This window comes from Berghia stephanieae, chromosome 1 (assembly GCF_034508935.2).
Source record: "Berghia stephanieae isolate SIO BIC M18660-M18661 chromosome 1, UCSD_Bste_1.3, whole genome shotgun sequence".
NCBI classification, from domain to species: domain Eukaryota; kingdom Metazoa; phylum Mollusca; class Gastropoda; order Nudibranchia; family Aeolidiidae; genus Berghia; species Berghia stephanieae.
Window position 1 is genome coordinate 80,541,187 of NC_088360.1, and position 10,688 is coordinate 80,551,874.

A 10,688-nucleotide genomic window follows, 5' to 3' on the forward strand; every position below is an offset into this window, starting at 1 on the left:
CAAAGACAGAAAGCATGTTGGAAAACAGATATAAGGGGATAGAAGACACAGTATGTACCCCCCTGCCCACTATGGGAGGTCAGGAACCCCGCCCAGTTTATGAATGCAACCGCACTGTAAGATGCAAGTCAATTTAAGATGTAAAAGTATTTTAATTGTTCATGTAAGCCCCACTGTATTTGTCTCAATTGCTATAAATATTAATTTATAATAATAATTGAGCTGTTATAAAGTGCAATATCCACTAAACATGCTCAAAGCGCTTTACAAGGGGTCCCTGGCCAAAAGTAACACTTAACATTTAGGACGGGACACGACACCTGTTAAGCGATATTACAATTTTTTCGGACAGAGACAATGCTGTTAACAGCCAGGTACTAATCTTACACCCGAGTATAGTGAGAGAAAGTGAGTAAAGAGCCTTTTCCAAGGACTCAACTATGCGCTGAGCGAGGCTCGAACCCAGGATCGCCGAATACGATTGTCATACCACTAGATCACATAGCCGCACAAAAATCACGTTTATTACTCAACATCTTTTTTCAAATTTGATATATAGATACTTACCAAAGTGTGCAGCTTTGTGTACTGTTTGAGGTTAACTGAAAACGAGCGATATGGCTGTGGAACAAAAAATATAGATAGTATTCGCCATTATTATAATCTGCAGGAAAATACGAAAATCATTTTATTTTTTTAAATTCAGGGATAATTGGCCATACTAAAAACGATTCAAAAATGCTAAATTTCAAATTAGAAAGCACAGTGATGATGGTTAGTGATATCTTTAGAATTATACCAGATGCTATACATATATTTGAAGCATTGACTGAATTATTTTCATGGTGTGTGTCGAAATATTTAAAAAAAAAAAAGAAATTGGATTATTTTTGTTTCTGTTTTTAAGGGTTTTACACATTTAGGTCATATCAGCGCCAGTAAAAAGGAAGAAAATTGGATAGTAAAAATATTCTAGATGTACGGTTATAAGGACTTGAGGAAAAAGTAAGGCATAGGGGAAATGGTCCGTTTGTTTTTAAGGGTTTTACGGCGCTTGCAACACATTTAGGTTATATCAGCGCCAGTAAAAAGGAGGAAGATGGGATAGGAGAAACTTCTAGAATTACAATTAAAGCACCCAAGAGAAAGTAAGACAAAGGGGAATTAGGAACAAATTGGGATCTGATGTAGATTCCAAGAGCATACCATCAATGTACTTAGTCTGAGAATACCTATAAGTCTCACACAGACACAAGCACAAGATCCAACAAAGAGGAATACACTCAAATGCTTACATTTCATTATACATTAAAAATAACATAACACATAACAGAGAGATAATTTACAATGAAAAAAATATCTCCCAAAACAATAACTATGCATTTGACTGTTTCCCTCCCAGCCAAGGACGCCGGCCAGGGTCGGGACAAAACCAAGCAATCTCATACCAAGACAAAGAGAGAAAGTATGTTGGAAAACAGATATAAGGGGATAGAAGACACGGTAAGTACCTCCCTGCCCACTGTGGAGGTAGGGAACCCCACCCAGTACAGCAACACTAATTGCCATCCGGAAGTATAACGGAACAACACACAAACTCTGTGTAACCATGACGTTTTATAGTCTTGTTAATACAGTTTAGTGAGAACAACTCACAAACGCGGATGGCAAAAACAATAACAAAGGCCTGGGTGTCGTCATCTGCATACTATCTATATGTATATATATTGAGCTTTTTTTTAGCTTTTTATATAGCGCAATATCCACTAAACGTGCTCAAAGCGCTTACAGGGGTCCCTGGCCAACAGCAACATTTAATATTTAGGACGGGACATCACGCCGCTTATGACAGGCGATATTACAATTTTTCTCGGACAGAGACAACGCTGTTTACGGCCAGGTACTCATTTTACACCTGAGTACGGTGAGAGATTGTGGGTAAAGAGCCTTTACCAAGTACTCAACTATGCGCCGAGCGAAGCTCGAACCCAGGACCTTCCGATCCGAAAGCGAGTGTCATACCACTAGACAACATAGCCGCACTATATATATATATATATATATATATATATATATATATATATATATATATATATATATATATATATATATATATATATATAATTTATTTTTTAAATTTTTATTATCATTATTATTATTATTTTTTTTTTTAAATTATTTTTTTTTTAATTTTTTTTTCTTTAGATATTTTACAGGGTCCTTCAGAGACCCAGAGAGCCTGAGTTTATCCTCGGTTTCTAAAGCGTGAAACGGACAATAGCAATTGCTTGCTAACCTTGGGAAAGGAACCCCTGTCCACCCAGCAGTGATTGGGGAACTGGGTCTGTTAGATATGGCGGAAAGTACTTTGGAATATATATATGTATATATATATATATATATATATATATATATATATATATATATATATATATATATATAAGTGTGACCCTTCGCCTCAAAACGGTATTACGTCGGCATGGTTATGATGTTGAAAATTGAATTTACAGCCAGAAAAACCAGACTTGTGTTCAGTTTGTATGTTTTATTGAGGAGAATGGATACCATATTTTAGGGTGCGAATGCTAACAATTTATATTTTTGACCAGTTTTAATATTAAATTTGGCTTTTAAGCATCTGGTTCGTTCCGGCTTAATGCCGTTTTGAGACGATGGGTCATATATGTAGAGAGAGAGTGTGTTGTGTTTGTAAACAGTATAGATAGTATGCAGATGACGTCACTCAGGCCTTTGTTATTGTTTTTGCCATCCGCGTTTTTGAGTTGTTCTCACTAAACTGTATTAACCAGACTATAAAAGTTCATGGTTACACAGAGTTTGTGTGTTGGTCCGTTATACTTCCGGATGGCAATGTTGTGAACTCCTTGGCCAAGCGCATTCTATCTATAGCCTACATGGAAATTGAATCATTTTCACTCTACGACACATACCGTTTAATTGACCCCAATTAAGAAAAACACTTTCGGTTGTAACATTCCGATTTACCAAAATAGGCCTATATCAGAATTCAACACCAAATGATATCTGACAGTAGTAATGGAAATAGATGTCATACTAATATTTTTGGTTGTCTTTTGCCAGCTGTAATGCCATCATATGGCAAAGGGACGTAAGCGCCAACGTAAACAAAAATGAACTATCTAATATTATTAGAATCCCCCTGAAGCGGCGAACAATTCAATCTGGGTCATGTTGTAATGCGTAGTATAACACTATTAGAAATACAACATCTTGAAATTGAAACATAAAACAAATCCTAAGAATTTCGAACACATTTCCGACCATAGCTTAATACTAACTCCATGGCACTTACATCCTTTTGTCATAAGACAGCAGTGTAGTAGTGATCGATCTCAAATTATTTTGATGACGATTTGATGATGATGATGATGATGATGATGATTGTTATAACGATGACGATGATGATGATAGTGATGATAATGATGATGAAGATGATGATGATGATGATGATGATGATGATGATGATGATGATGATGATGATGATGATGATGATGATGGAAATGGGGATGTTGATGATGATGACCTGTCAATCTTAATTTCAATTAACCGAGTTGTTGATAAACGGAATGGTAACAGGTTAACATGGTTAAAACTACACGTAAAAACAATTCACCACTAACTACACACTGAGGAGTTTAATGTGTGTTTTTTTTTCTATCGAAAAATCTTCAGTTTCAGCTTAGACACCGTGGTGAGAGGTGGGTGTCTAACTGGGACTGTCTGTTCTAGTCTATTCTAGAGATGATAGGCTGGGGCCCGGCCTTTCGTTTCGCCCCTCCTTCCCTTCTTGTCTTAGTTGCTAGGGTGCCAGGTTAGACTAGGGACCACGGCTAGAGTGGATTATATTTTGCATTAGGCAAAATTAAAAGTGATGTGGTGTTTGTGTACTTCATTCGACGTGGTGCTTTGGATTTCCCTTACTGGAGGCCTCCTGGTCTGGTAAAGCCATAGTAACATTTAGAATGAAGCAAGTTGGGCTGTTTTATTAGTAAATGTTGTAGTCGGGAGGGTTTGGCGCATTCGCGGCGGTTTTTGCGTATTCGCGGCGGCTTTTGCGTATTCGCGGCGACTTTCGCGCATTCTCGGCGGCTGTCGGCATTCGCGGCGGTTTTCGCGCATTCGAGGAGGATTTCACGCATTCGAGGCGGATTTCGCGCATTCAAGGAGGATTTCGCGCATTCGAGGAGAATTTCACGCATTCGAGGAGGATTTCGCGCATTGGATTGTGTGATGTGAATTCGAGGACTTCAAGGTGGCCACAACCCTTTTTTTCAGTTAAAAATGTTACCATCTACGCAATTGTTTATCAAAATCTGAATCACCAACAGCTACATCGGTGGTGGGCGACCCCCTTGTAGCTTGATGAAGCGGAATGAGCATGGCGAATGCTTAAAAATGCACTACAACAATGCATATGTTTCGAACCTATGGACATCTTTGATGTCTTATTTCAAGTGAACATTTGTCCGATTTCCTGTCTACACCCCCTCCTGTGGTGCACGAACTAGAGGTTTCTTTGGGGATCTTGGTCTTGTCTTCTATCTAGGTCTACTCTGTAGCAGAATGTGTTGACTTATGTTCCTCAGGTGTGATGACTGACAAGAGAAAATTGCATTTCAGCAATTCCAGCTTTAGAGGTCGTGATGGACTAAAGCTTTACATTTATTTTTTTTTTTGTGATTCAGTTGATGATCAAAAGCAAAGATGGTAGCATTGTGCCCAATGTGCAATTTAACTAAGCGTTATGCATTTAAATTGACATTTCGTCATCTCAAATCAATATGCATTTGTATGAGCTTGTCTTAAGCAAGTGCATCTTACTTTATCTTCTGTTTGTCTTAGAATTGTTATAAATTTCCAGTTGAAAAGGTTAATTTTTACATTCTCGTTTTTAATTCAATCTGCCATTTTTCTGTTGCACATTGGGCGGGAAGGAGGGAGTGGTTCGATCTTGGCACCATTTGGCATTGGTCAAATGATGCCTTCATCGAATCCGGGTAGTCTGCTAAAGATGCCATGGGTCAGGTTTGCCTTGAGCGTCACTGACACGACATGGTGGAAACCCGTAGTCGCACCTCCCCGCCACGTTAATGTGGGTGTTTTCCTTAAAGGTTGACACGGAGCGGACTGGTAATGCGGAAGTGGCACGGGACCGTGGCTGGCGGGATATAAAACGGGATCACTGCTCCCGACCCAAAAGGGAGCACAGCCTGACCAGCTAAAGAGATTGCTTTTTAAAATATTCAGTTTATGAATGCAACCGCACTGTAAGATGCAAGTCAATTTAAGATGTAAAAGTATTTTAATTGTTCATTTAAGCCCCACTGTATTTGTCTCAATTGCTATAAATATTAATTTATAATAATAATTGAGCTGTTATAAAGTGCAATATCCACTAAACATGCTCAAAGCGCTTTACAAGGGGTCCCTGGCCAAAAGTAACACTTAACATTTAGGACGGGACACGACACCTGTTAAGCGATATTACAATTTTTCGGACAGAGACAATGCTGTTAACAGCCAGGTACTAATCTTACACCCGAGTATAGTGAGAGAAAGTGAGTAAAGAGCCTTTTCCAAGGACTCAACTATGCGCTGAGCGAGGCTCGAACCCAGGATCGCCGAATACGATTGTCATACCACTAGATCACATAGCCGCACAAAAATCACGTTTATTACTCAACATCTTTTTTCAAATTTGATATATAGATACTTACCAAAGTGTGCAGCTTTGTGTACTGTTTGAGGTTAACTGAAAACGAGCGATATGGCTGTGGAACAAAAAATATAGATAGTATTCGCCATTATTATAATCTGCAGGAAAATACGAAAATCATTTTATTTTTTTAAATTCAGGGATAATTGGCCATACTAAAAACGATTCAAAAATGCTAAATTTCAAATTAGAAAGCACAGTGATGATGGTTAGTGATATCTTTAGAATTATACCAGATGCTATACATATATTTGAAGCATTGACTGAATTATTTTCATGGTGTGTGTCGAAATATTTAAAAAAAAAAAAAGAAAATTGGATTATTTTTGTTTCTGTTTTTAAGGGTTTTACACATTTAGGTCATATCAGCGCCAGTAAAAAGGAAGAAAATTGGATAGTAAAAATATTCTAGATGTACGGTTATAAGGACTTGAGGAAAAAGTAAGGCATAGGGGAAATGGTCCGTTTGTTTTTAAGGGTTTTACGGCGCTTGCAACACATTTAGGTTATATCAGCGCCAGTAAAAAGGAGGAAGATGGGATAGGAGAAACTTCTAGAATTACAATTAAAGCACCCAAGAGAAAGTAAGACAAAGGGGAATTAGGAACAAATTGGGATCTGATGTAGATTCCAAGAGCATACCATCAATGTACTTAGTCTGAGAATACCTATAAGTCTCACACAGACACAAGCACAAGATCCAACAAAGAGGAATACACTCAAATGCTTACATTTCATTATACATTAAAAATAACATAACACATAACAGAGAGATAATTTACAATGAAAAAAATATCTCCCAAAACAATAACTATGCATTTGACTGTTTCCCTCCCAGCCAAGGACGCCGGCCAGGGTCGGGACAAAACCAAGCAATCTCATACCAAGACAAAGAGAGAAAGTATGTTGGAAAACAGATATAAGGGGATAGAAGACACGGTAAGTACCTCCCTGCCCACTGTGGAGGTAGGGAACCCCACCCAGTACAGCAACACTAATTGCCATCCGGAAGTATAACGGAACAACACACAAACTCTGTGTAACCATGACGTTTTATAGTCTTGTTAATACAGTTTAGTGAGAACAACTCACAAACGCGGATGGCAAAAACAATAACAAAGGCCTGGGTGTCGTCATCTGCATACTATCTATATGTATATATATTGAGCTTTTTTTTTAGCTTTTTATATAGCGCAATATCCACTAAACGTGCTCAAAGCGCTTACAGGGGTCCCTGGCCAACAGCAACATTTAATATTTAGGACGGGACATCACGCCGCTTATGACAGGCGATATTACAATTTTTCTCGGACAGAGACAACGCTGTTTACGGCCAGGTACTCATTTTACACCTGAGTACGGTGAGAGATTGTGGGTAAAGAGCCTTTACCAAGTACTCAACTATGCGCCGAGCGAAGCTCGAACCCAGGACCTTCCGATCCGAAAGCGAGTGTCATACCACTAGACAACATAGCCGCACTATATATATATATATATATATATATATATATATATATATATATATATATATATATATATATATATATATATATATATATATATATATATATATATATATATATATATATATAATTTATTTTTTAAATTTTTATTATCATTATTATTATATTTTTTTTTTTAAATTATTTTTTTTTAATTTTTTTTTCTTTAGATATTTTACAGGGTCCTTCAGAGACCCAGAGAGCCTGAGTTTATCCTCGGTTTCTAAAGCGTGAAACGGACAATAGCAATTGCTTGCTAACCTTGGGAAAGGAACCCCTGTCCACCCAGCAGTGATTGGGGAACTGGGTCTGTTAGATATGGCGGAAAGTACTTTGGAATATATATATGTATATATATATATATATATATAATATATATATATATATATATATATATATATATATATAATAAGTGTGACCCTTCGCCTCAAAACGGTATTACGTCGGCATGGTTATGATGTTGAAAATTGAATTTACAGCCAGAAAAACCAGACTTGTGTTCAGTTTGTATGTTTTATTGAGGAGAATGGATACCATATTTTAGGGTGCGAATGCTAACAATTTATATTTTTGACCAGTTTTAATATTAAATTTGGCTTTTAAGCATCTGGTTCGTTCCGGCTTAATGCCGTTTTGAGACGATGGGTCATATATGTAGAGAGAGAGTGTGTTGTGTTTGTAAACAGTATAGATAGTATGCAGATGACGTCACTCAGGCCTTTGTTATTGTTTTTGCCATCCGCGTTTTTGAGTTGTTCTCACTAAACTGTATTAACCAGACTATAAAAGTTCATGGTTACACAGAGTTTGTGTGTTGGTCCGTTATACTTCCGGATGGCAATGTTGTGAACTCCTTGGCCAAGCGCATTCTATCTATAGCCTACATGGAAATTGAATCATTTTCACTCTACGACACATACCGTTTAATTGACCCCAATTAAGAAAAACACTTTCGGTTGTAACATTCCGATTTACCAAAATAGGCCTATATCAGAATTCAACACCAAATGATATCTGACAGTAGTAATGGAAATAGATGTCATACTAATATTTTTGGTTGTCTTTTGCCAGCTGTAATGCCATCATATGGCAAAGGGACGTAAGCGCCAACGTAAACAAAAATGAACTATCTAATATTATTAGAATCCCCCTGAAGCGGCGAACAATTCAATCTGGGTCATGTTGTAATGCGTAGTATAACACTATTAGAAATACAACATCTTGAAATTGAAACATAAAACAAATCCTAAGAATTTCGAACACATTTCCGACCATAGCTTAATACTAACTCCATGGCACTTACATCCTTTTGTCATAAGACAGCAGTGTAGTAGTGATCGATCTCAAATTATTTTGATGACGATTTGATGATGGATGATGATGATGATGATTGTTATAACGATGACGATGATGATGATAGTGATGATAATGATGATGATGATGATGATGATGATGATGATGATGATGATGATGATGATGTGATGATGATGATGATGATGATGGTGGAAATGGGGATGTTGATGATGATGACCTGTCAATCTTAATTTCAATTAACCGAGTTGTTGATAAACGGAATGGTAACAGGTTAACATGGTTAAAACTACACGTAAAAACAATTCACCACTAACTACACACTGAGGAGTTTAATGTGTGTTTTTTTTCTATCGAAAAATCTTCAGTTTCAGCTTAGACACCGTGGTGAGAGGTGGGTGTCTAACTGGGACTGTCTGTTCTAGTCTATTCTAGAGATGATAGGCTGGGGCCCGGCCTTTCGTTTCGCCCCTCCTTCCCTTCTTGTCTTAGTTGCTAGGGTGCCAGGTTAGACTAGGGACCACGGCTAGAGTGGATTATATTTTGCATTAGGCAAAATTAAAAGTGATGTGGTGTTTGTGTACTTCATTCGACGTGGTGCTTTGGATTTCCCTTACTGGAGGCCTCCTGGTCTGGTAAAGCCATAGTAACATTTAGAATGAAGCAAGTTGGGCTGTTTTATTAGTAAATGTTGTAGTCGGGAGGGTTTGGCGCATTCGCGGCGGTTTTTGCGTATTCGCGGCGGCTTTTGCGTATTCGCGGCGACTTTCGCGCATTCTCGGCGGCTGTCGGCATTCGCGGCGGTTTTCGCGCATTCGAGGAGGATTTCACGCATTCGAGGCGGATTTCGCGCATTCAAGGAGGATTTCGCGCATTCGAGGAGAATTTCACGCATTCGAGGAGGATTTCGCGCATTGGATTGTGTGATGTGAATTCGAGGACTTCAAGGTGGCCACAACCCTTTTTTTCAGTTAAAAATGTTACCATCTACGCAATTGTTTATCAAAATCTGAATCACCAACAGCTACATCGGTGGTGGGCGACCCCCTTGTAGCTTGATGAAGCGGAATGAGCATGGCGAATGCTTAAAAATGCACTACAACAATGCATATGTTTCGAACCTATGGACATCTTTGATGTCTTATTTCAAGTGAACATTTGTCCGATTTCCTGTCTACACCCCCTCCTGTGGTGCACGAACTAGAGGTTTCTTTGGGGATCTTGGTCTTGTCTTCTATCTAGGTCTACTCTGTAGCAGAATGTGTTGACTTATGTTCCTCAGGTGTGATGACTGACAAGAGAAAATTGCATTTCAGCAATTCCAGCTTTAGAGGTCGTGATGGACTAAAGCTTTACATTATTTATTTTTTTTTTGTGATTCAGTTGATGATCAAAAGCAAAGATGGTAGCATTGTGCCCAATGTGCAATTTAACTAAGCGTTATGCATTTAAATTGACATTTCGTCATCTCAAATCAATATGCATTTGTATGAGCTTGTCTTAAGCAAGTGCATCTTACTTTATCTTCTGTTTGTCTTAGAATTGTTATAAATTTCCAGTTGAAAAGGTTAATTTTTACATTCTCGTTTTTAATTCAATCTGCCATTTTTCTGTTGCACATTGGGCGGGAAGGAGGGAGTGGTTCGATCTTGGCACCATTTGGCATTGGTCAAATGATGCCTTCATCGAATCCGGGTAGTCTGCTAAAGATGCCATGGGTCAGGTTTGCCTTGAGCGTCACTGACACGACATGGTGGAAACCCGTAGTCGCACCTCCCCGCCACGTTAATGTGGGTGTTTTCCTTAAAGGTTGACACGGAGCGGACTGGTAATGCGGAAGTGGCACGGGACCGTGGCTGGCGGGATATAAAACGGGATCACTGCTCCCGACCCAAAAGGGAGCACAGCCTGACCAGCTAAAGAGATTGCTTTTTAAAATATTCTAATAAATTACTCAGACATTTTAAAAGATGGAAATCAATCATTCAAATCAGTGAGATTTCATCATTAACTTGGAGCAGCTACTTGGTAAGTGTTAATCAGATTTAGGGAGGACTTCCGTAGTTGCACAGTTCTTTTAGTATTTTACTTCATCTTTTAGCCATTATGGACTTTTA